We start from the raw sequence: 24,664 nt of genomic DNA on the forward strand, positions 1-24,664 counted from the left end.
ATTTTCTGGCCATTGCATTGTAACCATTTAGCAGAACTGAGGCTCAGAAAGGGAAATGAATGTAAATTTCAAATTTACATATTGATACCTCTAAGGAAAGGGCTAAGTGGGATTTTTAAATAAGCAACTAAAGTCACGAAATAAGGTCCTAAGATTTCAGTGAACATGAGCCATTTTAACATTGATGCTCTGCCGCCACATATTTAGATATCCAGTGAGGTGATAGTCGTGTTTTCAAAGCTCCAACCTTGGCGAAATTATTGTTATTTAGTGTGCCATTTTTGGGAAGAGATTATGCTGAGGACTATTTTCTGAATAGAAAGATTTATTATCAAGATTCTGTGTTTGACCTTCCATGTTGCACACTGCTTGAAATCCCACTGGGATCCCACTGTGGATGAGACCTTTAAATCTCTCCTCCTCGGCTCCTGGGCCTTCTGTTCCATTCCCCTCTTTAGACTTAGTGTCATAAAGCACAGTAATATTTTTTTCACTACTTCCAGCTTCTTGACAGTAGGAAAAGCTAAAGAGACTTTCTGAAGATACCAAAAATAAATCAACCATCACATTTAAAATATGCCCAGTGGCTTATATTCATCACAAAACTTTTCTAATTTATGAAATGTCTGATAGGGCCACCAGCCAAGCTGATGTTTATTTATATCTAGAATGCTAGGAGAATGTGACACATGCACTCACTTCAATATTAAGATCCAGAAATCGCTGTGCCAGGTAGTTATATGTGAGATGGGGAGCTTATTTATTATTATAAAAATCAAGCAGTGAGATTTACTTATGGGGATAATGAAGATTTATTGCAAAATATTCCTTATTAATACATCTGTTTTCTGAGGGTGAAAAAAAATCAAGTTACTCAAGGATAAATTAAGTTTTAGAATAATGTTCATTTAATTTTCTGTATAACTTTAAAGTCAAATTGCATTAATGAGTGTATTGATAAAGAATGAACTTTGGCAGAGAACAATATACTGGAAAACTTGTAGGAAACTTGCATGTAAGGGTGAGTCATTTCTAAATAGCTGACCACAGAGCAGCAGGCCTCTTTGCCTTAACACTCAGCTGCTAGGAGAGGAACGGAACGGAAAATGAAATCACTTGAGAGTTTTGGATGTGGAAGTTACCCTCATGTTTGAGAGATGAGTCTGATACGTTGTTCTTTTTAGTTTTTGAAGTTCATAGAGTGTCATTCATTAAAAACACACACACACACACTTGTAAGATTTAAATAAGATTGTTTTTCTACCAGAAACTTTATCTAAACAAGCAGTTTGAATAATAGGACCCCAAATTTCCATGCCCCTCTGTGAGTGGGCTGGTGCCATTTTGTGGGAGAAATAATGGATGACAGTGATGCTTTCGTATCTCTTTCTCTCTGTGGTGCCCATCAGGAGAGAAGGATTTGCTGATCTAAATTAGAGTATGCTGTAAATTATTCATATGTCTTTACGAACTCACTTCAGAGTTTTCATTTCATACGCCTTCAGGTTCAATTTCACCCTGGATTCTTGGCCCACCGAGACAGATTTCACAATAATTAGGGGAGCTCATGGTTTCAGGGCCTGTGGCATATGCATGTATTTGCCTACAACATTCTGTTGTGTTGAATAGCCAGCTACCATCTCCCTCACACGGGACCCAATTCATTTCTGCCCTTCACGAAAAGTCCCTCAACCCCCCTCAAAATAAGGTGTGTTTGTGGTTCCTCTCTTCATCAATACGTGAATAAAAAAATTCATAGTTTTTTAAAAAGGTAATTGCCCTTCATTTTCTATTGAGCCTTGCTTGCTGTCAGGATAAAAGAAGTGGCCTGAGCTTGCTGACCCCTTCTTGTTCCCACCTCTTTCACCTTCTTTTCTTTCAGTCCCCTCTCCCCCAGTTGCTCTCTTTCCTTTCTCTATAGTTACTATGTACACTGTTCTTTCCTCTGTGGTGTATTGATGTCCCTGTGTATTTCATTATCTGCATGCATTTCTGCAGCCACATCTGTATTTGTGCACAAATACTTAGGAATTATGGCATTTGAAAAGACAAAACCAAAAGCAAAGCAACATCTTGCATGTTAAAAAAAAAACCATTGGGGAAATTTGATAAAAACTTCACTTTCATTCCCCATCTTTATCCATAGAGGTTCTGATTTGGCAGATGGCACCTAGGAATCTGTATTTAATAAGACTTCCTATTTTCATTGCAAAATTAATGTTCCCATATTGAAAAACACTGGAATCTTTATTAAGGATGGTTTTGGTTTGCAGAGTTTATCAATTTTTTTGGCTATTCCATTGGTATCTCTGGAACTTATGGTCTGTAATAAAGCATTTCAAGCTTAAATGTTTGATTTTGGCTATTCAAAACCCAAGTTTATCCCAGAAGGGCATTATTAGCCTGCTATGAACCCAACAGCCATCTCTGCTTTCTTTTTTATTGACTCCTGCTTGACCGACTCAGAAATAACCGTTATTTGGATCCAGCAACGCCCCAGGCTATTACATATTTAGTGCTTCTTTCTCCTGCTGTCCGCCACCCAGCTTGGTCTGGCTGTATAAAAAGCCTTTGCACAGTGGTGTTTCTGCCTGCTTGTTTACTTAGCTGCATATCAGCTCACTGTTGCTGGCTGAATTGTTTCTTTGTGCTTGGCAGAAATGGCCAACTACTCCTGTTGCTCCATATATTGTAGAGTTTAGCCAGAATTATTAATATTTTGTTCAGTGAGCCTTCAATTACGCTGAACCATTCCCTTTACTAGCAAGCATTTGCATTTCCCCCACAATTTTCCTGATTTACCTGAACTATAGAAATGATCATTTTCAGAATAGCATATGCGAGGATAGGTTATCAAATTCCATAAGCATCTGAACAATTTAAGGGATTAGCTTTTTCCTCAACTTAACAGGTCTTCTGTAGGACACGTGTGTGAACGTACGTATACATTTGGGTTGTGTTTCTGTGGGTTTGTCTTGCCTGTGTGTATGTGTATGTGTGTTTTGGATGAGTGTGTATGTGTGTGTTTTGGGGTATGTGTCTGTATGTGTGTGTGTTTCGACCATTCTTAGTTCCTGCCAGTTTCATTATACAGTTTGTGGCCAATCGAGCTCATAGTAAGTCTTGTTTACTGTAGCTGTGTGTCCTGACAGGAGCATTGTTCCATTTCGCTGAAGGATGTATTTATACTTGACTGTGATGTGTGGGTTTCACCATTTTCTTTTTGAGCTGTTTGTGCTCATTCTACTTCCTAAAGGGCACCGAATGTGCCCTCCCTTCCCATCTCCATTCGTCATCCCCTTCCAGAGGCGCTGGACTTGGAGGTGGACTCGCAGGTCTGTCTGTCCCTCTGGATCACCCTGGCCCAGTTCTCTCTCTTTCCTCCACTTGAAGGCCCCTGGGATCCTTCTCTGGATGCCGAGCTCTGCCTTCATCTTCCCTAGTGAGCAGCACAGACCCCAGCCAGGCCCTCTGGCAATTCCTAGGCGTTGTTTAAGATCAAGAGTGGACGCTGTGCCAGCTTTCGGGCATGGTGGTGTCTGGCAGACAACGTTTTCCTTGTTCTCATTCATTTCTCATGTGTCCTCTATGTAGAGGGCTGCCACAACATTCGAACAACTGTTATTTTTGTCTGATCTTCTTTTGGAGAAATTGAGTTCATTTACTCCTTTGTAAATCTGTGTGACCGTCCAAATACATTGCAGGAAATAAGTATTGACTCAAGAAATATGCATTTATAAGTGGCAAAGAAAAGTTGTAACAAATTGACCTATTTATCTCCATTTGCCTCAATTATGTCTTAATATAAATCTAATTTTACTTGCCAAATTATTTTTAGTTTGGAGGAAAATTATTTCCTTGCCTATGATAAATATGTTATATTTCGTGTCCTGGTTAAATAGGATATAATAGGAAATCCCAATATATTCATATTACTATCTCCCTCTCCAGTGGTGTTGACTTGCCCTGGGGAGAAAATCTATGTAATAATCTAGTAAGCTTGAACTCATCTCACAACAAACCTCACACTTGCAGTCACACTCACGCAAGCCTGAGATACAGGTGTCCATCTCTGTTCCCATGTGGAAATCTCCACCATCAACTCCTGGCCCTGCGGACTCCTGGGATCCAGAGCATTGTTTAAGGTCAATGCATTTTCTGCTCTCTCTAGACCAGGACCCTGCTCGGCTCCCCCAGCCCAACTCATTGGCTGAGTTCAGAAGTCAGATGGAACTTTGCCTTTCCAAGGTTATTTACTGATTGTCTAAGGCAGAGTCCAGTGTTCTATCTAACTTCTGGAAGCCCAGCATTTGCCTGTTCGTTTGACATAATAATGTGTTTAACAAAAACTATGGAATGATTGAAAGCACAGTCTGTCTCTTCCACTAGTAAATCTACCTACCCAGAAAAGGATCTTGAACAAAAACTAATCCCATGTTAGAAAACCTGAAATTAATCCTTTAAAAATGTACCTTATACTCTGTTAAAGAGCCATGTAGAAAGATAGGCTACAACCCGCCAAACTAAGCTTGGAATGACGCCCGACGATTCAGTTGGACTTGCCAGTAGTTAATGCAGATGTGACCTCGATTATCAGCTTTGCTTTGGAGTGTCAGGCGCTCACTGCAGCTGCAGAGCTGCCCCAAAGTTTAACTTGGAAGATACTCAAGGATGTCCTCGTCGGGTTTCCGAGGCTCACCCTGGCGTTGATGTGTTAGGAGTGACCGTGTCATCACGTTTGAGTGACAGGCCTCTGAGGGTGGGGCTGTCACAGAGGAGGAGAGCTGCAGGTGAGGCAGAGGACCGAGCAGGACTAGATGCTTTGTGAGTGTGGGGTGGATCTGACCACTGTTAATCAAGGAGGACGGGGGCCACCTTCAATGTGTGTCGGCCCTCTGGGGAGAAGGGAGCATGCTCTTGGCTTCCTTTTCCTGGAGTACACTTAGTTGACATTTTAAGTATATACAGCCATGTGCACTTCATAAGCTGAGCAGAGTCGAATGCAAACCAGTTAGGTGAGCATCTTGGATATTTTAAGTGTTTTGCCCCATGCCCACCTGCCCCAAGAGCTCTGAATCCCAAGTAGACCTGGAAGACGTTGTTGAATGGCTGTCATTAGCTCCCCAGTGTTCTGAGGTTAGCTTTTATTGTTATTATAAAGGTGATGTACACAGGGGTTACCAGTATATGTCAGGTAATTAATATATTTCTTTTTGGACAATGGAAGGTTATTCTTGGTTCAGAAAGACATGGTTTTCTCTTTTTGTATCAGTGAATATTTAATTCCTTGAAGTTCCAGGAAATCTGGTTTCTCACATTTTGGTGTACACTTGCACGATTTTGGTAAATGATGTCTAGATGATATACCCATGAAAATGATGGAGTAGGCTCTCTGCCAGCAGGTGATAGAGCCATGGTTCTGAGTGTTTTCATACAGCTCATCCATCTCTAACCCTTCCTAGGACACGGTGTTGTTTTCATTTTATCCAGGCACTTTTCCTGTTAATGCTGGTATGCTGTCACACCTACCTTATCTGAAGTAAATGATGCTGCCAGCTGTCCTGGGGAAGCTCAGTAAATAGCAGCAGGTAAACAGGAGTGCTGGTAACTTCTGCAGTGTCCGCTGCATCTCTGTCGCCATTCTGGTGATGGAAAGCGTCTGAGGGCTTCTGTTCCCCTCCATCACGCTGACTGCACCTGGAGAATGGGACTCGTGTGGAAACTACTTGGGAGACTTAATTACGGTGCAATGCCACCTCAGCAAGTACAGTCAGAGGACCCAGGCTTGTTAATAGCATTATTAACACTCATTCACACACTTATTTATTTATAGGCCTCCCATGCTTTTTTTAAAAAATGTATCTTATTGTACGGGTAATGTATAGAGGAGTGGTTACAGTTATATTTGTCAGGTAATGGATGTATTAATCCTTGAACCTTGATATCCCTTTTCAAGTTTTTATCCCCCTTTCCCTCCTGCCACCCTTCATCTTGTTTTCCCCCTTCTCTTCCCTATTTCAAATAAACAAATAAAAATATATACAGTATACCAGGTAACAAAGTCAGATACAGTAACCATATGAGATTAACCATAAGGGGAAGAAAAGAGAAAATAAATAACTTCACATAGTACATTAAGAACAACGAGCCAGGCGCGGTGGCTCACACCTGTAATCCTAGCTACTCAGGAGGCTGAGATCTGAGGATCAAGGTTCAAAGCCAGCCCGGGCACAGAAGGACCCCAGACTCCCTATTCCAGGTAACCTCTAGAAAATGGGAAGTAGGGCTTGGCTCAAGGGTAGGGTGGTAGCCTTGGGCTGAAGAGCTCAGGGACAGCGCCCAGGCAGAGTTCAAGCCTCATAACCCACAGAACAACAAAAAAAAACAATCACAAAGATAAGCTTCTTGTTTCCATATCCTAGAGATCCATATGTACATAGCTTTTGAACTCTTGCAATCCTCTGCTAGGAGAGCCCTAGATATGTACTAATTATTACAAATGAGGGAAACCATGGGGCCTAGCTTATTGCTTCATTTACTATGATTTTTTTCCAAGTCTTTCCATTTCCTTACAAATGGGGCGATGTCATTCTTTCTGATGGTAGCATAGAATTCCATTGTGTATAAATACCACATCTTTTTGATCCACTCATCAACTGAGGGGCATCTGGGCTGGTTCCATAGCTTAGCTATGGTAAATAATGCTGCATGAACATTGTTGTGCTAGTAAGTTTAGTATGTCCTTGTTTGTGGACCACTGAATAAATGCCAAGTAGTGGAATTGCTGGGTCATAGGGGAGCTCTATGTTTAGTCTTTTGAGGCACTGCCATACTGCTTTCCACAGTGGTTGAACGAGTTTGCATTCCCACCAACAGTGTAGTAGTGATCCCTCCTGGCCACATCCCCTCCAGCATCTGTTGTTATTAGATTTCTTGATCCTGGCCATTCTAACTGGAGTGAGGTGGAATCTCAGAGTTGTTTTGATTTGCATTTCTTTTATGGCCAGAGATGTGGAGCATTTCTTCATATGTCTGTAGGCCAAAGACCATTTTTTAATGGGATGGTTGTTTCTTTGAGGATTTGTTTTTGAGTGATTCAATTTTTTGAGTGTAGGTATATTTTAGATACGAGGCTTTATCTGTTATATAGCTAGTAAAGATCTTCTCCCACTCTGTGGGCTTTCTATTTAGCTTGTTAGCTATGTTCTTTGCCATACGGAAGCTCTGCAGTTTAATGCAGTCCCATTTGTATAAACTTCCTCTGATTTGTTGTGTTTCTGGGCCTTTATTAAGGAAGTTTCGACCTGTGCCAAGAAGGACTCCCATGATTCTACAGGAAGATTTCACCTGTTTTCGTATAATGAAGAAATTCTTCCTTCTGTGTGCAGGACTCTTGTTCTTATACAGAAATGGTCCAACTAGGGAAATACCAATAGGCAGAATGAACCTCATCCTTAGATAGAAAGTGATAGGTGGAGAGCTAGAAAACCTAACCTTCTGTGTGGCTAGGTGACTGGTTGAGGCTATATTGACATAGGCAAAGAGGATTCTACATTTTATGTGGGTTATTCTTCACTATTAAAAGAGGCAACCTGACAGGCCTCGGAGACATCCAAGCAGAGATTTGGTGACCAAGTTAGCCTTGTTAGCCCCTCAGAAAGCCACCGACAAACACAGGCAGATGACATCTCATCTCAGTGGTCCAAAGAAAAAGTAGAGCTCTTTTCTCCATAGATGAAAAAAAGAGAAGAAAAGAGAAGAAAAGCTCTCCATGCCTTTCGTGTAGAATTGATTGTTGGAGAGCAAACTTGCTCTCTCCACTCTATGCTCTAAGCAACCAAACTGTAATCAGAGTGTGATCTAAGTTACAGAGTAAATAGGAGGAGGGTATCAAGGACAGGGTAACAGTGGAACTTCTACATTGAACCCTGTGAGCATCGCTGTGCGGGCCAAAGAGAAGTCACTACCTACATATTGAATGTTCTCTTAAATTACTATCAACATGAACTCTTAAAGAATGGCACTTGCCACATTTATGTTCTCACAGTCTCTTGATCAGGGTAAAATGCACTATTTCCCACCCGCTAGACTGTCCTCTTGGATAGGGCAAACGCATACTTTAGTTTTGCTGTTCAAGGAAGTTGCTCTGGATAGATCTGGGAAAGTAAGGGAATGGATTGGAAGATGGGCTGATTTTTATTGTTTGGCTCAACCTCTGTCTACTGAGACCGAACGTTGAATGTTTCTCAGTTGTAAACCAGATTTGAGGGCGGGGCATTTCGAATATGATTCCTCTGCTCAGCTGGGTCCAGGTGTTCCTGCCTTTCTTCTGTGTTCAGTTTACCCTTACAGTACAAAGTATGCCTGCTGTGTGTGCAGGCGTGTCACACACACAAGCAATGGACCTCACGTAAGGAAGTAGAAACTGCTTTTTCTCCACGGAGGCTTGGGGACACCACTCAAGCATGACAGATAGCCGTGGCCAAAGCCTGGCCACCCTATTGAGAGTCTCAGAAATAAGTACTTTCTGTTTCTTTTGTACCTACTTGATGAAGCATTGCAACTTGGGCAAATTATGTAAGTTACAAACAAAGAAGTACATCTTTATGAGCGGAAACTAATGTAATATCCGCCTTTAATAGTCTTTATAAACCCATGGTGTGAATAACAGTGCCTCACAGAGAAAGCAGCGCAGTTGATCCAAAGAAAGCTCTTTCATTCCACATACTAACTCATACGAGAATAAAGGACACTGCACCAAACAATGGATGGCATTGAAACAGAAAAATACTTGAAGCAAGACTGCCAAATTATTTATCTTTCATTGAAGGAGAAAATCACACATAATTATCTCTTGTAAATGAGCTTGTTAGTGAAGGCTGGCAATGGCTCAGAAATAATAATTGTAAAAATATTCTGCCCTAAATCAAGTTAGATATAAAGGTCTTTTTATACTCATTTTTAGGGAGCGTCCTTGGAGTGAGAAACGCATCCCAAAGGCTTTGTGAGCAGCCGTGTCCACCCTTCAAGACCAGCAGAGGATGGCACACCAGCACGCCCAGGAGAACGTCCCTGCAGAAGGTATTCTTCTATCTCTATAAATTAATTACCAAGCAGTTACACTATGTAGCTTTGTAATTCACACATAAGCAAATCCCATCTGAAGACCTTTAGTCTTAAAGCTTTGTTTTCTTGTTAAGAAGGCAAGCATCCCAAATAAGATTCTGTATTTCATGGGTTTCCTTCGTGATCACACAGGGGGCTGTGTGCGTGTGCTGTGCTCCTGTCACCTGCCGGTGCTCAGCCTGGGACGGCCTCACGGTCACCATGGGCCCTAGCACAGGATCACACTCAGGCCTGCTGTGTCAAGCCCGAGGGAGACCCTCAAGAAGACACTTTTTGTTTGCTTGGGGGTTTTATTCTTGGTGGTTTTTTTTTTTTTTTTGCCTCTTAGGGGAAAACAGGGTGTTCTTGGAATAGCTGGATGATCCTTTCTTAATGATTTCATCGAAGAGTTTTGTCATTTTAAACAAGGAAAAGATACGTTCTTTCCTCGAGGGGAAAAGGAAGATGTGTGATTCTCGTGTGCGTTGGTAGATGTGTCTGTAAACTGTCAAGCTTAGGAGAGTGACACACGCACCTTTCCAACCACCCTGCCCCTGTGACTGTGAGGCCGCTCCTCTCCCCGGGGTGCTGACTCTCGGTCTGTGCACAGTGACCTGCGGGTCGGTGGTGGGGCTCTGGCCAGCCTCCTCCCCTTGCTTCTCATCCAACCTCTTCCTTTTTAAAATAATGTTTGGGGTGTGAATTTCTTCACTTTCCATGGTTGGAAATCTATTCGACTTTTCTCCTGTCTTTATTATGTTGCAATTGAAAGTCAAGATCTGCGTTCACAGCCATTGTTTGTCAGAAAGGGAGAGAATTTAGGTGATTGGGGGGGGGGTCTTCGTTTTATCTTACAGAGATAAATGACATACTTTTGAAGGTTTTCTTTACACCAAACCCAACTGTAATAACTTAGATTTAAAGCTGTCTAGATTTGGAGAAGCAGCCGCAGAGGCACAGTTGAGCCACACCCCTTCATTTGGTTTGATTTGCACATGGGTGGAGCTTGTGTGTGTTAGAGATGAAGCTGGACTTCAGGTCACTGGGTGGCCAGTGTGCTTCTCCAGCATTACATGTCCCTTTCTGTTTCCTGGCGGCCGTGGTTCTTCCTTCTGTGTCCCATAGTCTGTTGAGGATTTGTGGCTTCCATTCTCCCTGGACTTGGCCACTCCATCCCTTTCTGGGGATCTCTCTCAGCCATTTCTTCCAACCTCATTATTTTCATTTCTGTTGATCAGTGCTTGAGAGTTTATCTGAAATCTGTTCTTGGGTAAAGCAGGAAGGCTATAAATTCCCCTTATTGGAATTTTGGACAGGAACAGCCTGACTTGTCTTAAGACGTTGTCACTTCAGAGAATTAGATATATACTTCATTTTTTCCAAAGGAGGCACTGCTCAGAATAAAGTAAGTTTTCAGGGTTTCTTGGTTATACTTTCCTTGCTGCCCTTTCTTCTAAACTTTAACAAGTAATTGACGCCCTGGGTTCTTGTGAACACATGGTATTCTTCTCATCACAACAGTAATACATGGATTAATGCAGAGGAGCTGAAAGAATAAATCAACATAACAAACTGAACTAAGGACCCACTTAGAATCTATACTCTGAATAGATGGTGATCACTAATGATTAAGTAACTAGCTTTCCACTAGTGAAAAATACCTGAGACAATCAACTTAAAAGGGGAAATGTGCATTTAGGCCCACAGTTTTGGAGATACTAGTTTAGCTAGGACTAGAGCGAGTCCGCACATCATGGAGGCAGTATGTGGAAGAGAAACCCTCTCCTCATGCCAGCAAGCCGAAGAGAAGAAGAGCAAAGCCAAAAACGCAGTGCCGAGGCCATGCCTCAAGTAGTAGAGTGCCAGCCCAGCAAACACGAGACCCTTGGTTTCAAACCACAATACGACAAAATAAAAGAGACAGAAATCAAAGGGCTAGGATACTAGTATCCCTCTGTGGGCTCTCTTCCAATGACCAGAGGCCTCCCCTAGGCCCCACGTCTTAAATGTTCCACCAATTCCCTGGGCGGCCAGTCTTTAACACACATAGCTACACATGGCAACGCGGTAGTGCAGCTTGAACCTTCTTCTACCTAGTTAAGAGCTGAAGTCAGGGATCACAGATGCAAGCCACTGAGCTCGACAGAAGGACTCATTCCTGAGTACTGTCAGAGTGGCTGCAGTGACGGTGGGGGTGCGACTCGTGTGTGCAATCAGAACTGTGGGAAGGAGATGTAAAGGGAGGGTTTGTAGCTGAACTATGAATAACAACTGAAATGAAGAATGTTTCCCTGCCAGGCACGGTGGCTCACGCCTGTCATCCTAGCTACTCAGGAGGCTGAGATCTGAGGATCAAGGTTCAAAGCCAGCCTGGGCACGAAAGGACCTGAGACTCTGATCTCCAAGTAATCTCTAGAAAATGGGAAGCGGGGCTTGGCTCGGGGTAGGGTGGTGGTAGCTTTAAGCTGAAGAGCTCAGGGACAACACCCAGGCCCAGAGTTCAAGCCCCATAACCCTCCCCCCAAAAAAATGTTTTCCTTTGCTTGGTGAGGTGACTAATGCCTGTAATCCTAGCTACTCAGGAGATGGAGATCTGAGGATCACAGTTCAAAGGCAGTAAAGTCCATGAGATTATTATCTCCAATTAACCACCAGAAAACTGGAAGTGGGGCTTGGCTCAAGGGGTAGGGCGGTAGCCTTGAGCTGAAGAGCTCAGGGACAGTGCCCAGGTGTAGAGTTCAGGTCCTACAACTGACCAAAAAAAAAAAAATAAAGCTTGTCTCATGAGACAGCTATCATTTATCAAAAATGACATTTATATGTTTTAGCTCATTAAATACTATTGACAACTTTAATATGGTAGAATTTACTATTCACCCACAAGCCTTCAGTTTTTGCATAAGCCTTATAATTTACATATCTCCCTACAGAGAGGCAAGGAGAGAAAATTTTGGACTGATTAAATTTAAATATTTAACTGAATTCATGTAAAATTTAATGAGTTATTTTTTGATGCAACAGAACATGAAAATGGAAATCCAGTTATCATTTAAGCATATCTGAATGCGTGGATTAAAAATTAATCAATTTGGTGATGATATAGCTGAATTCCTTATTAGTTAGACCCAGAAAAGGGAGGTCAGTCTACTGTCTAACCATGAGGAGGAGGCTGCAGTCCCTAGGTGGATTTCAAGGGTTAGAGAATCTATCCGGCCTTGATACTGCTAATCCTCCGTCAGGAGGAAATGCATTCTGGAATTTCTCTTAAAGGGCCTGGATCCCAGCCTGTGGGGAGCAGCGACCTTTGCCGCTATTATAGGAAAACCCTGGACTTGAACTCCTGGTACAGTAGAGACCAGGGAAACTAGCCCAGTGATTGTGATTTTACTGTACCTAATTTGAATTGCCAAAACAGCTCATGTTGATTTGAACATAAAATACAATATTTCAGGTTGTATATTTCAATCTCAGTAGCATTTCTTGGGCAAGCATTTCTTTTCACTTCCAGTCACTTTTTAAAATAAAAAAAAAATGGTATCTACAAGCTTATATGACTTGCCACGATTATCTCAATCATACAATACACAGACCTTCAGACAATTCTTTTTCTCCTAACTGAATCCATATGAAATTCAGGAAAAGAGAAAGGTCTCAGGAGATTCATCCCACGTGCTCCTTTAAAGGATGCATAGACATGAATATTTTATATGCGCACACTCCACACCATCTCACTCTGATGTGTGTTTACCCCTCTTGTGGCAGTGTAGTAACGGGGACATTCAGAAATATTATTCCAAGTAATATTAAACGTAGGCCAGTGATCAACAGTCTGCCTTACTTCTTCCTCCAAATGTAAATGACCTTCCCACCTATCTAAGTTCTGCTCGCCAATTAATACTTTACCCTATTCCAAAATGGATTTAAACACAAGAACTACACATAAAACGCCTCACATCAGCAGCAGCGAAAAGCAAATCACAGTAATGAGAGGCATAAAAAGGAGGCAGAAGAAGAGGACAATGCGAAGTCAATTGGATTGTTTTGTGTACTTACAATGCATGATTATCAGTCTTTATTCACATAGTTTCATAGGAAATTTTATTTCCTTTGAAGTCATTGAATGGATTTAAATAAAATTTACGCTTCTGCTTCAACTTCCTAGCAGATTTTTGTCTACAATTGAGCAAACGTTTTGACCAGGTTCAGCGCTTCATAAAATCCTTTTGTTTGTTCTAGGGAAACGGTCCTGGACGTTTTCTATTTATACTTGTCTATTTTCCTCAGAACAAGACTTCCTGATGTGAGAGCTTAAATGGCTTTAGAAGATTCTAAAGTAATAAATGCATCTTTAAAATATAGTACTTATGTCTACATGCATTTCTGAAGTGCTAAGTATTGATACAGGAGTTTCAAATGTATTGGCGAAAAACAGACAAAATTCTTTGTCCATTAGAGGCTTATGTTCTGGTAGGTATTTGCTTTACATTATTGGAGTTTGAACTCAAGGGCCTCATGCTTGCTCGGTTTGTTTTCTAGGCTGGTGCTTTACCACTTGAACCATGCCTATAACCCATGTTTTTGCTGGTTGTTTTGAACTGTAGTCTCGAGGATCTCTCTGGCTGGGTTGGCTTCGAACTGGAATCCTTGCCACCTTAGACTTCTGGGTACTGGAGAGTGTAACCGTGGGCCGCCCAGCACCCACTCGCCCCAGTAGTTTCCAGCGAGATGCACACCTGAGTCACTGGGGAAACAAGGGAAGTCTGGGTTTGGATGTTCTTGACTCTCCAGGAAACAATAATGCAGTTATGGCCATCGTCAGGCTTTGGAAAAGCTCTGGGTGCGTTAATACATAGCCAAGTCGAAGAACCACTGTACTGGTATGAGATAACGTCATACTTTTAATTCAAGGCAAATGTTTCCATACTGAACTCTTGGTTATAACCCACATCGTTTTATTTGTTAGTATACAAGCTGTGGACTGAGTAGCTGAAAGCTTCTAGTCAGCCCCAAAGTAGAGTTACAGGTGAACATACAATGGCAATGTATTCGTCTGAAATCAGCTAGACTGAGTATATAGTTAGAGCAGCTTAAATACCATCCGTCAGGTAGGTTGTCAACATACGTGCAGCCACTTCACAGTAAACTTTTTGACGTGGCCGGGCATCCGTGGCTAAGCCCTGTACTGGAGGCACAAACAGGAGGATCAAAGTCCATTCCAACCAGAGCAAAAAGCAAGCGTCCATGTCAGAAATGGCCAAAGCAGAAAGAGCTGGAGGTGTGGCTTAGGGGGGACAGGTCCTACTGAGCAAGCATGAAGCCATAACTTCTCACTCTGGTACCTCCAAAAATTTCCACCTACAGTTAGTATGCCAGTGCTCTGTTAAATTGGATAAACATTTAGTTAATCCTTTTGTTAGCCTCCTTGAATTTTGAAGAGCTTTCAGTATAATTCATTTCAAGTTAGTAAATATAGTGCAAATCTATTTTCAGCAGCTCTGTGAGTAGATTCTGAGGATACAGAAATGAATAAAATCTAGCTGTAAAGGATCTTACAATCTAATGAAAAATAATGTGCACATCGGAATGCAATTATTCAATCACAGCCATAACATAAGAGCCTTGGGAATCCTGAACACTAACCCCTGGTTTCCTAAAACATGTTGTTTCATTTTTTTTTACATGATCTTCATGCATTTATCAACTTGACATGTTGACCTTTTCCCTCTCAATACAACTCTTTAAAGGAAATATGCTTTTTATCTTCAACATTTGTTTTGTGCAGTTTGTAGAAACATAGCATTCATTCACTCGTTGACTCAGAAGTAACATATTTACGGGTGGGGGGTGTGGGGGAGAGGGAAATGGGTACCAAGACATGTGAAAGGGTATCAATGTACGTGAATTAACGCACCTTCTATCTGGCAAATATCATGTAACCCTTTTACTAATTACAATAAAAAAAAAGAAGTAACATATTTACTATCCCAGTATTTGTCAGGCAATCTAGAGGAGAGAGGATGAGCCACACAAAACACAGAACGAGGGGCTGGGAGTTTGGACTAGTGGTACCGTGTTTGCCTAGCATGCACAAAGACCTGGGTTCAATTCCTCGGTATCACATACATAGATAAAAGCCAGAAGTGGTGCTGTGGCTCAAGCGGTAGAGCTCTAGGCTTCAGAAAGCCCAAGGACAGTTCCCAGGCCCTGAGTTCAAGGCCCAGGACTGGTAAAAAAAAGAAAGAAAGAAAGAAAAAAAGAAAGAAAGAAAAACAACAAGAAAACACAGCACAAAACAAAAAGGAATAAGCCTGTGACTTCACAGACCATGAAAACAAACCATCAGGGGCCTGGCGTGGGGAACAGGAGGCTTGGAATTTGCCCTGCCCTGCATGCCCACGCTTGCTGCCTCTGTCTAGTGCTGAATGGCATTCTCAAGAATGGGCATGATTGAAACTAGCTTTGCATTTGTTTTCCATTTTTAATTTAACTTTAATTTCAGCAACTACTTGCCATGTGCATTGTTCCCTTTATTTCTACTGAATTATTCATCTGTCTTTGCTGATTTCCAAGAGCTTTCTCTTGGTGACAGTGCAGTCATCAAGCAGTCTTAAGAAAGGAAGTAGAAGAGAGTGGATATGATTTCTACCATTTTCATATGATATTTTTCTAATATTCAAAATGAGTATTTCAGCATAAATCCAATGAACCAATACTGAGGTACAAAGTAAGAACACAAAGTCTTATCTCCCAACTTCAGCCATCCCACTTCTAGTTTCTGCACACACACCCATATATACACCCATACATACATACACACATACACACACACACACACACGTACATAGATACACAAGTAGGTATATATACATATATGTACACAGGTATATAGATATAGATATAGATAGATAGATAGATCAAGATAGTTATAAATGTGTGAAACTAGACAGTAATTTGTGATAGCAATGGAATCATTCTATTTGATCTCACTATTGTCTTAGAGAGTTGTTATTGATAAGCATTGTAATTGAAATCTGTAATATGAGCATGCATTTCGATCATTTATAGAATGTGTTTTGGAAAGTGCAGTTGCTGAGTCAAAGGATACTTATATGTAATGTTTTTTATAGGTGACACAAATATTTTCTGCAAAATATTTCTATTCCTAAAGCATGTAAAAAGGATTTGTTTCACTCATACTTAGTAACACAGGCCAGGTTAAACATTCTAGCATTTCCAAAGCTGAGACAAAGTCAGTATCATATTTATATATATTTAATATTGATATACTGAGTATCTTTTCAACACTTTACTGATTATATAAGCTGTGTATAAGTGCTGCAACTCTGTGTGTGTCAGTGTGTAAATTGCCTGTTTGAATCTTTGACATATTCTGAGCATTACAACATCCTTTTTCTTAAGGTCTGACCTATTTATCCATATTCAACAGATGTGACTCATTCAGAACTTTTGAACTTGTCTGTAGTGTTGTTCAGAAAAGACTTCATAGTTGAAAGTTTGGTAGGAAACAGTGGGGAAGGCTATTTTCAAGTTAACAACGAAGGGTGATTCATTATTCTGTATTTTCTTACACCAGGACATGCCCAGCCATTGTTGTCCAGTGCCATTGTGAAAAGCAATAAATTGGGAGGTCAAGCCCCTTTAAGACTCAGAAGGGAATTATTTCTCACTTCACGAGCATTTTATTTTAGGTATCATTCTCCCCATCCATTTGTGCAGCTTCTGGGACAAATAAAACGTGATCAACAAAACACATAAAATGATTTAAAGACAATGCTTGAGGATGCTGATCTGCAGATATCTGAATGCATCGTCTCGATGTGGTTAACTCTGCCTTCCAAAACAGACTTCCACATCACCTGGCTTTGTTGAAGTGGTGAATACAGGCTATTAGCAACTTCTGAGTAAAAATAAAATATTCTTGCTCTAGCTGGCACATTTGAAATATTTCCTCTGGAAAAGAGTGAGCTTCCAAGATATTGAGAAAATACATAACTGTAAATATGACCTTCAATGATAATCACATGAAGGCAGACATAAAGAAGATAAAGCTGTTAATAGTTTTAGTTTAGAATGTTTGGTGAAGACTAATCAAAGCAGAGAATTATAGGAAGAGTTGTCTTAATTAGAAAGTAAACTTCTCAAAATACAGTTAGAGTTGTGTTAAAAGACTGTCTGGTAAGAGATTGAGTCTGACTCTGCACAGTGGCCATTTTATACATTTCCCATGGATGGATCTGACTTTCCTTCTCCAGGAATTGAATATGCACTTTAAGTTCTCTGAGTTAATGAAATGAAATGTTGTCATGGCGCATATATACAAGGAGAGTTCTGTTCTACTGCAGGCAATGACAAGCTTGAAGGAGCATGATCACGTGATCAAAATGTGATGCTTTCTAATGAAATATATCATGTTTTTCAGAGAGATCACTGCTCATGAAGAAATTATATCATGCAATAATTAAAGCTTCCACTGGATGTTTAATCAGAGCAGGTTGGGCTTCCCGTGTTATTGGATAGAGACCTAATTAATATTCTTGTGCAAATACATAAGGAGGAAGAAAGAAACCAGTTTTTCTTAGTAAACCTCACATTTTGAAATACGTTTTATCATACTAAAACAAAACATGCCTTCTGGAAGCTGATCCAGGCAGTTAGCATTGGTGCGATGTTATACTGCTAAATTAACTGGAGCTTTACATTTTAATTTTAAACATTTAGGATAGCCCTAATTTTTAAAAAGCCCACCCATCTCCACCGATCATTGAGTAGACTCTGGAAGCTATTTCCATCATCATCTCTTCTTTAGTTAATACACCAGGAATGATTTCTCTTGAATCTGGAGGAGCAAAGTAACTTTAAAACAACACAGTGCCTTCTGGCAGGCACCAGGAGCCAGGGCCGGGTGGCTCTCTACACCCTGGCTTCTCCAGCTTCTGTGAGGACCAGAACCTTGGTTTCCAGCCAGCTCCCTTGTGATGCTGAAGGCCCCACCTTGGGAACCAAACTGAGTGGAAAAGCTCTTGAGCACTTTTTGCCCTGGAGTCAGACTGTGCACCCTCATCACTTGTCTCAGTGTGAGCCCTGATCATGTAGCCTGTACTTCAGTTTTATCCTTGGAAATAACGCTGCATTTTCTTGCTGGGTGTGGTGGGGAGGACGGGAGGTGGGAAGCCACCGTGATGGTTTTTAGTTGGTCTTCCCTGTGAACAAGGGACACTGGAATGATTAGAGAAGGTTTCAGACAAGAATGAGCACGACTGGAAGACAGGAAGAGTAGGCCAGGCACAGGTGGAGAGCAGAGCCACAGTCCAATGCGCAATAAGAAGCACGTCAAGAACAGCATGCTGGAGTCAGGACCGGGGAGAAGCCTTGATCTGTGAGCTCTTCTCGCAGGAGGTGGCCCGCGGCTCTGAGTGAAGGACCTGACATCTGGAGCCGGGGAGCTTGGGGTTTGAAAATTTAACTGGCAAACAGCAACACCCAAAATTGGCCTTGATATAAACTGAGTGCTTTGTACTTTAGAATCGGATCATAAGGGTCTTTACTCTTGCTAAAAAGACTGATGGAAACACAAGAAGGAACGCAGAGTCATCTCCAGCGGCAGACGGCGTCCTGTCCAGCGAGGTGTCTGGAGGCTGAGATTAAATGACCCTCAGGCTCCCCGTAAACCTGCTTTCCCTGTCCAACCTACTCGGCCCTGGGATCCTATCTGCTCTCCCCTTGTCAGCAGGTGTCTGTGGCACCCGGCCTCAGTCCCAATGACTAGTGGCACTGAATCCAGGGCTGTGACTCAGTCAGATCTCAACATTGGTATTGATGGGACCTGTGATGTTTCTAATGGTAGCCATCAACATAGAAACGATTCTGGTTAATCAGAATTAATCGAAGGGAAGAATAAAAGTAAATGAAGCTTTGAAAAGATTTTAAGGTCTAAGAATGAGCACATTGAGAGGGTGGATATTTTACCTTATTTATTTATTTTTTTTTTGTGGGTCATGAGGCTTGAACTGGGCCTGGGTGCTGTCCTTGAGCTCTTCAGCTCCAGGCTACCGCCCTGCCCTTGAGCCAAGCCCCACTTCCCATTTTCCAGAGGTTAATTGGAGATAAGAGTCTCAGATCCTTTTGTGCCCAGGCTGGCTTTGAACCTTGATCTTCAGATCTCAGCCTCCTGAGTAGTTAGGATTACAGACGTGAGCCACGGTGCCTGCCATTTTTACTTTTTAATATTTTGAGCGTCATATTTTAAATTATAGGAACATTTTCTTTGCTTTCCACCAAAACAAACAAAATACAGGTTCTAGATTTAGGATCAGCAAGACAATAAGAGAATGTGTATCTCCAAAAATTTTTATATCTTTCACATTGTAGATTTCACAGAAATCAAGTGAATATTCTATGGAATGTGTGAGCTGTCCTTTGAATTTATGCTTACAAACATAAGAAACGACACAACTTTCACTTTGCCCCATAGCTTCCTTTGTGTGTGTGTGTGTGTGTGTGTGTGTGTGTTTTACCAATGAAATTTACAATCTTTTTTTCTTCATATTTTTTATTGTAATTAATAGAAGGGTTATATTATATCCACCACATAGAAGGTACATTATTTCACAAATATTGATACCCTTTTTCATGTCATGGTCCCCATTTCCCTTCTCCCTCCCCCTGCTCATCTTGATTTTCCCCCTTCCCTATCCAATTTCAAATAACCTATCAAGCACATATAAAATATATCAGATAACAAGGTGAAATATTGTAACAATATGAGATAACCAAGGGACAGCAAAAGAGATGAAAGATAACACAGTATATTAAGGACAACAATCACTCATTAGATGGCTGGAGGTCCTTTCATTTAGCGTCATACTATATGGCCTTATGTATCAAGGTTTTGTTCTATTGTGAACCTCAGCAAGGAGATCCCAAGGTTTCTACTGATTTTGACAAATGGGGGAGACTCTTGGGCCTATGTTCCTTTGAGTCTGGCTTAATTCACTTAATATGATTTTTTCTAAGTCTTTCCATTTCCTTACAAAAGGAGCAATATCGTTCTTTCTGAAAGCAGCATAGAATTCCATTGTGTATAAATACCACAACTTGTTGATCCACTCATCAACTGAGGGACATCTAGGTTGGTTCCATATCTTTGCTATGGTGAATAGTGCTGCAATGAACATTGTTGTGCTAGTGGGTTTAGTATGTCCTTGTTTCTGGATGGTTGGGTAAATGCCAAGTAGTGGAATTGCTGGGTCATAGGGGAGTTCTATGTTTAGCCTTTTGAGGCACTGCCACACTGCTTTCCATAGTGGTTGAACGAGCTTGCACTCCCACCAACAGTGTAGTAGTGATCCCTCCTGGCCACATCCCCTCCAGCATCTGTTGTTATTAGTTTTCCTGATCCTGGCCATTCTAACTGGAGTGAGGTGGAATCTTAGAGTTGTTTTGATTTGCATTTCTTTTATGGCCAGAGATGTTGAGCATTTCTTCATGTGTCTATAGGCCATTTTTATTTCTTCTTCAGAGAAGACTCTTTTTAAGTCTTTGGCCCATCTTTTAATGGGATGGTTGTTTCTTTGCAGATTAGTTTTGGAGTGATTCAATTTTTTTAGCAGTTGATATATTTTAGATATGAGACCTTTGTCTGTTGTATGGTTAGTGAAGATTTTCTCCCACTCTGTAGGCTTTCTAGTTAATTTGCCATACAGAAGCCATGGATTCCTAGTTTCTCCAGAGCTTTTAACATACAGGGGTGTTGGATCTTGTCAAATGCCTTTTCCGCGTCTATTGAGACAATTTTGTGATTTTTGTCCTTGCCCCTGTTGATGTGTTGAATTGTATTAATTGATTTGTGTATGTTGAACCAGCTTTGCCTCCCTGTGATGAATCCAGTTTGATCATAGTGTATAATTTTTTTATCAGTTGTTGTAGACGGTTGGCCAGTATTTTGTTGAGAAGTTTTGCATCGATGTTCATCAAAGATATAGGTCTACAGTTCTCTTTCTTTGATGAATCTCTGTCTGGTTTGGGGATGAGGGTTATACTGGCTTCATAGAATGAGTTTGGTAAGGAACCTTCATTTTCAATTTCGTTGAAGAGCTTGAGGAGTATTGGTGTGAGCTCTGCTTTGAAGACCTTATAGAATTCAGCTGTGAATCCATCTGGCCCTGGGCTTTTCTTAGGTGGAAGGTCTCTTATTGCCATTTCTATTTCAGTGTTTGAAATAGGTCTGTTTAGTTGTAGTAGGTCTTCTTGGTTCAGTGTGGGTATGTTAATATTGGCTAGAAACTCATCCATTTCTTCTAGATACTCAAATTTGTTGGCATAAAGGTTTGAAAAGTATTTCCTCATGATGCTCTGGATCTTGGTAATTTCTGTCGTGATATTACCATTCTCGTCTGTGATTTTGTTTGTGTGTGCTCCTTTCTTTTTTTGGTAAGGTTTGCTAAGGGTCTGTCAATTTTGTTCATTTTTTCAAAGAACCAACTCCTTGTTTTGTTGATTCTTTCTATAGTTTTTTTGGACTCCAATTCACGGTACTCTACACATTCAGTGGAGTTTCTCTAGTAAGATACTATAGAAATGATCCCTGAAAGTATAGTCTTTCCTTTGTGTGTTTTTATGACAATTTCCAGGATTCCTTTTTAAAAGTCATAGTACCATTTGTCTTGTTACTCATTTCTAATGCAGACATTTGCTCCATAATAACCTAGTCAACCTTTATTCCTATCTTGAGGATTTGTCTTTTTCTTCTTTCATTATTATCTTACAAGTGGATATATAAAAGGTGGTACCACTTGACAAAGCAGTTTGCAAATACAATACCCCTTATCATACTTCTCTACATTTATTTACTGGGACAATTTCAGTTTGACTTTTTCAGCTCTAAGTCATGTGTTTGCCTTTAGAGAAATGTATTGTTTTTTATTTTGAAATGAATCAGATGAAAATAAGCACAGTGAAGCAAGAATGATTTACCTGGATCCAGTTCATATCTTTGTTTATTGAAAGAAAAATATACTCACTAGGATTTGGGGGAAAAAGAATTCAGTGGTGGCCTGGGGAAGCAATATCCCTGTTGTTAAAACAGGAACAGCGGAGAAGTCCGTAAGTGTGGGCCAGGAAGTAATGTCGGCACTGGCACAGCAGCTTCCAAGCGCTGTCTGCGGAGGGACCTTGATCAGGAATGTATAGAAAAATTCCCTGAAGCGTCACATCTTAAAAAAAAATCTTACTTCATGAATCAGCAGACAAGTTGAAGAAAGTCATCTGTACAGCAGAAGTACCATAAATGTTATGTGGGATCTTCCAATGTCCTGAATAAGTCTACAGGAACGCAGTGCAAAGAGGGTCCCTTGTTCCCTTGCCTCCTTCTCTCTTCTTGTCCCCTCCCTCCATCCCTCCCCCTCTCTCCCCGCTTCCTCTCTTCCCCTCCCAGACCTTTCTCTGATGCTAGCACTAGAGCTTGAACTCAAGACCTGGGCACTGTCCCTGGGCAGTTCTACTCAAGGCTGGGCACTTTACTACTTGAGCTACGTACAGCTCCACTTCTGCGATTTTGTGGAATCTGTTTCTCAACGACTTTTCAGTGTGGGCTGGCCTTAAAGCTGGATCTCACCTCCTGAGTGTCTGTATCCCAGGTGTCACCCACTGGTGTTTGTAAAAAGGGTTTGAACTTCCACCATGGTAAATTCACAGACTTGTATTTTTCAAGTAATCAGGTCCTTTGGCGACAGTAAGAAAGACTGCAGAGGAAGCAGCCCTACATTTCAGTCAAAGATAGAGGTGTTCTGTTGAGCAGCTGGTGGGGCTGTGGCAGCGGTGGTAGCCCAATGCTTGCTCTCCCACACTGGGATGGAGGGGCCAGCGTTACCTCCATGCAGACTCCATGCACAGGCAGGCAGCTGCTGTCTGAACCAGGGCCCAGTGCCGTTTGTCCTCCAATGCTCCTGTAGGGCAGGAACTGAAACCATCGGATTATGGGATGTTTATGAAATGAAAATTGCTACAAGAAGTGTATGCTTATTAAATGTTCACATGGAAGAAAAAAAGAGTGTCCCACTAATTGTCACCAGACATGCCCCTATGAGAAGGAGGACAGCATTCTAAAACTCAGGCAATCATGAAACAGAAAATTAAAAGATAGGTATTTCCGGAAGGAAATGAGGAAGAAGGAAACGAGACTGAAAGCTAAAGGCCATTTCCCTCCGGCTGGGCCGGGAATAATACTGTTGTTGAAGTTAACGATCAAAAAAAAAAAAAAGAGGACGACAGTATCTTCCGGCCAGCAGCAGTTGGAGATGGAGAAGGCTGTGAGTTTACAACCTGATGGAATAGGTTAATAAGAACACACATCCAGAACCTAAAAGATGTGAGTGATAAAGTACTTCGTGATAACCACAAAAGCAGGAAACTGGGGGCTGTGACCCACAATGAAGGTGTTAACAGCACGGAGTATGTTAACAGGTTCTAAGCATCCTCTAGAGTAAACGTGGAAGAAAGGAGAGAGCCTGCAGAGGAGGTAGTGAGCTTAGAGAGGGGGCAGTGCCTGAAATGAAGACCCTCAGAGAAGCGGAGGAACGGAAGGACTGTGATGCTGAGCTGCAGTGACTTCAGAAGAAAATGAAGGATAACCTGTTAGCACAGTAAAGACTTACAGGGAAAATGTTCCCCGAGAGAAGAGGATCTCCCATGATGACCCATGAGAGCTTCAACGATGTCTGGTAGAGCCACAGAATTCTCTGAGAACGTGGGGAAAAAGAAAAGAAAGATCTTGCAATCTCCCTGTTGAGCAGTTACCCTTCGTTGCCAGTACACTAGCTTGGACGTGGGGTGTTGGCTCTGTGTGGCCAGTTTGCATTGTCAGGGTTGACAGTGATTACTGGCCCGCGCTGGAGGTTTTTTCCTTGGATGTTGAATTGAGAGACCCTGTGTTAGCCAGGTGTCCCATACTGAAAACTCTTAAGTACATTCCTACATTTTCTCCCCTACCTGTTTTTTATTGAGCATTTGTTTTTTGTTTAATGCGAAGGATCATTTCTCTATTGTACCTACATATTTTGGGATTCCATTCTAAAATGAAAAGCTCTGAAAGGTTTTTGCTGAGGATATATGGGCAGACTGTGATGCAGACCCCGCTTTTCTACGACGACAACAACAACACAAAGGCTCTGTCCAGTGCCACCTGTATCAATGTTGTAACTTAGACAAGTGCTGTAGACCCTAGTTTTGACAGGAAAGAGGTTAATGGGAAATATTATTTTAAAAAATGCCTAAATCCCTCTCCTTCACAACTCCATGGGGAGAAAATTAGAGTCTCAAGGGAAAGTTTTTCTTATGATCAACCTGAGAGAGGACACCCTCCCATGTCCTGACCACTGCTTCCTTTGTTCCTGATTTACCAGTCCCTCGGGCTTTCCTGGAGCCTGGTCATGAGTCTGACGCCCTCTTGGGTGAGATGCAGACATAATTAACTTGTTCCATTTTTGTTCAGATCTGGCACCGATCAGAATAGGGGTGAGCGGTAGCTTCTGTTAAAACTGCT

The 24,664-nt window shown here is 41.4% G+C and overlaps 1 pseudogene; it reads right to left on the reverse strand.

Moving 5' to 3' along the window:
• Positions 1–21,639: 21,639 nt before the first annotated feature.
• LOC150041799 (small nucleolar RNA U3) lies at positions 21,640–21,725 on the reverse strand (annotated as a pseudogene).
• Between the last annotated feature and the right edge of the window lie 2,939 nt (positions 21,726–24,664).

The sequence above is a fragment of the Megascapheus bottae genome, chromosome 38 (assembly GCF_031878675.1).
Source record: "Megascapheus bottae isolate mThoBot1 chromosome 38, mThoBot2.hap1, whole genome shotgun sequence".
Classification (NCBI taxonomy): Eukaryota; Metazoa; Chordata; class Mammalia; order Rodentia; family Geomyidae; genus Megascapheus; species Megascapheus bottae.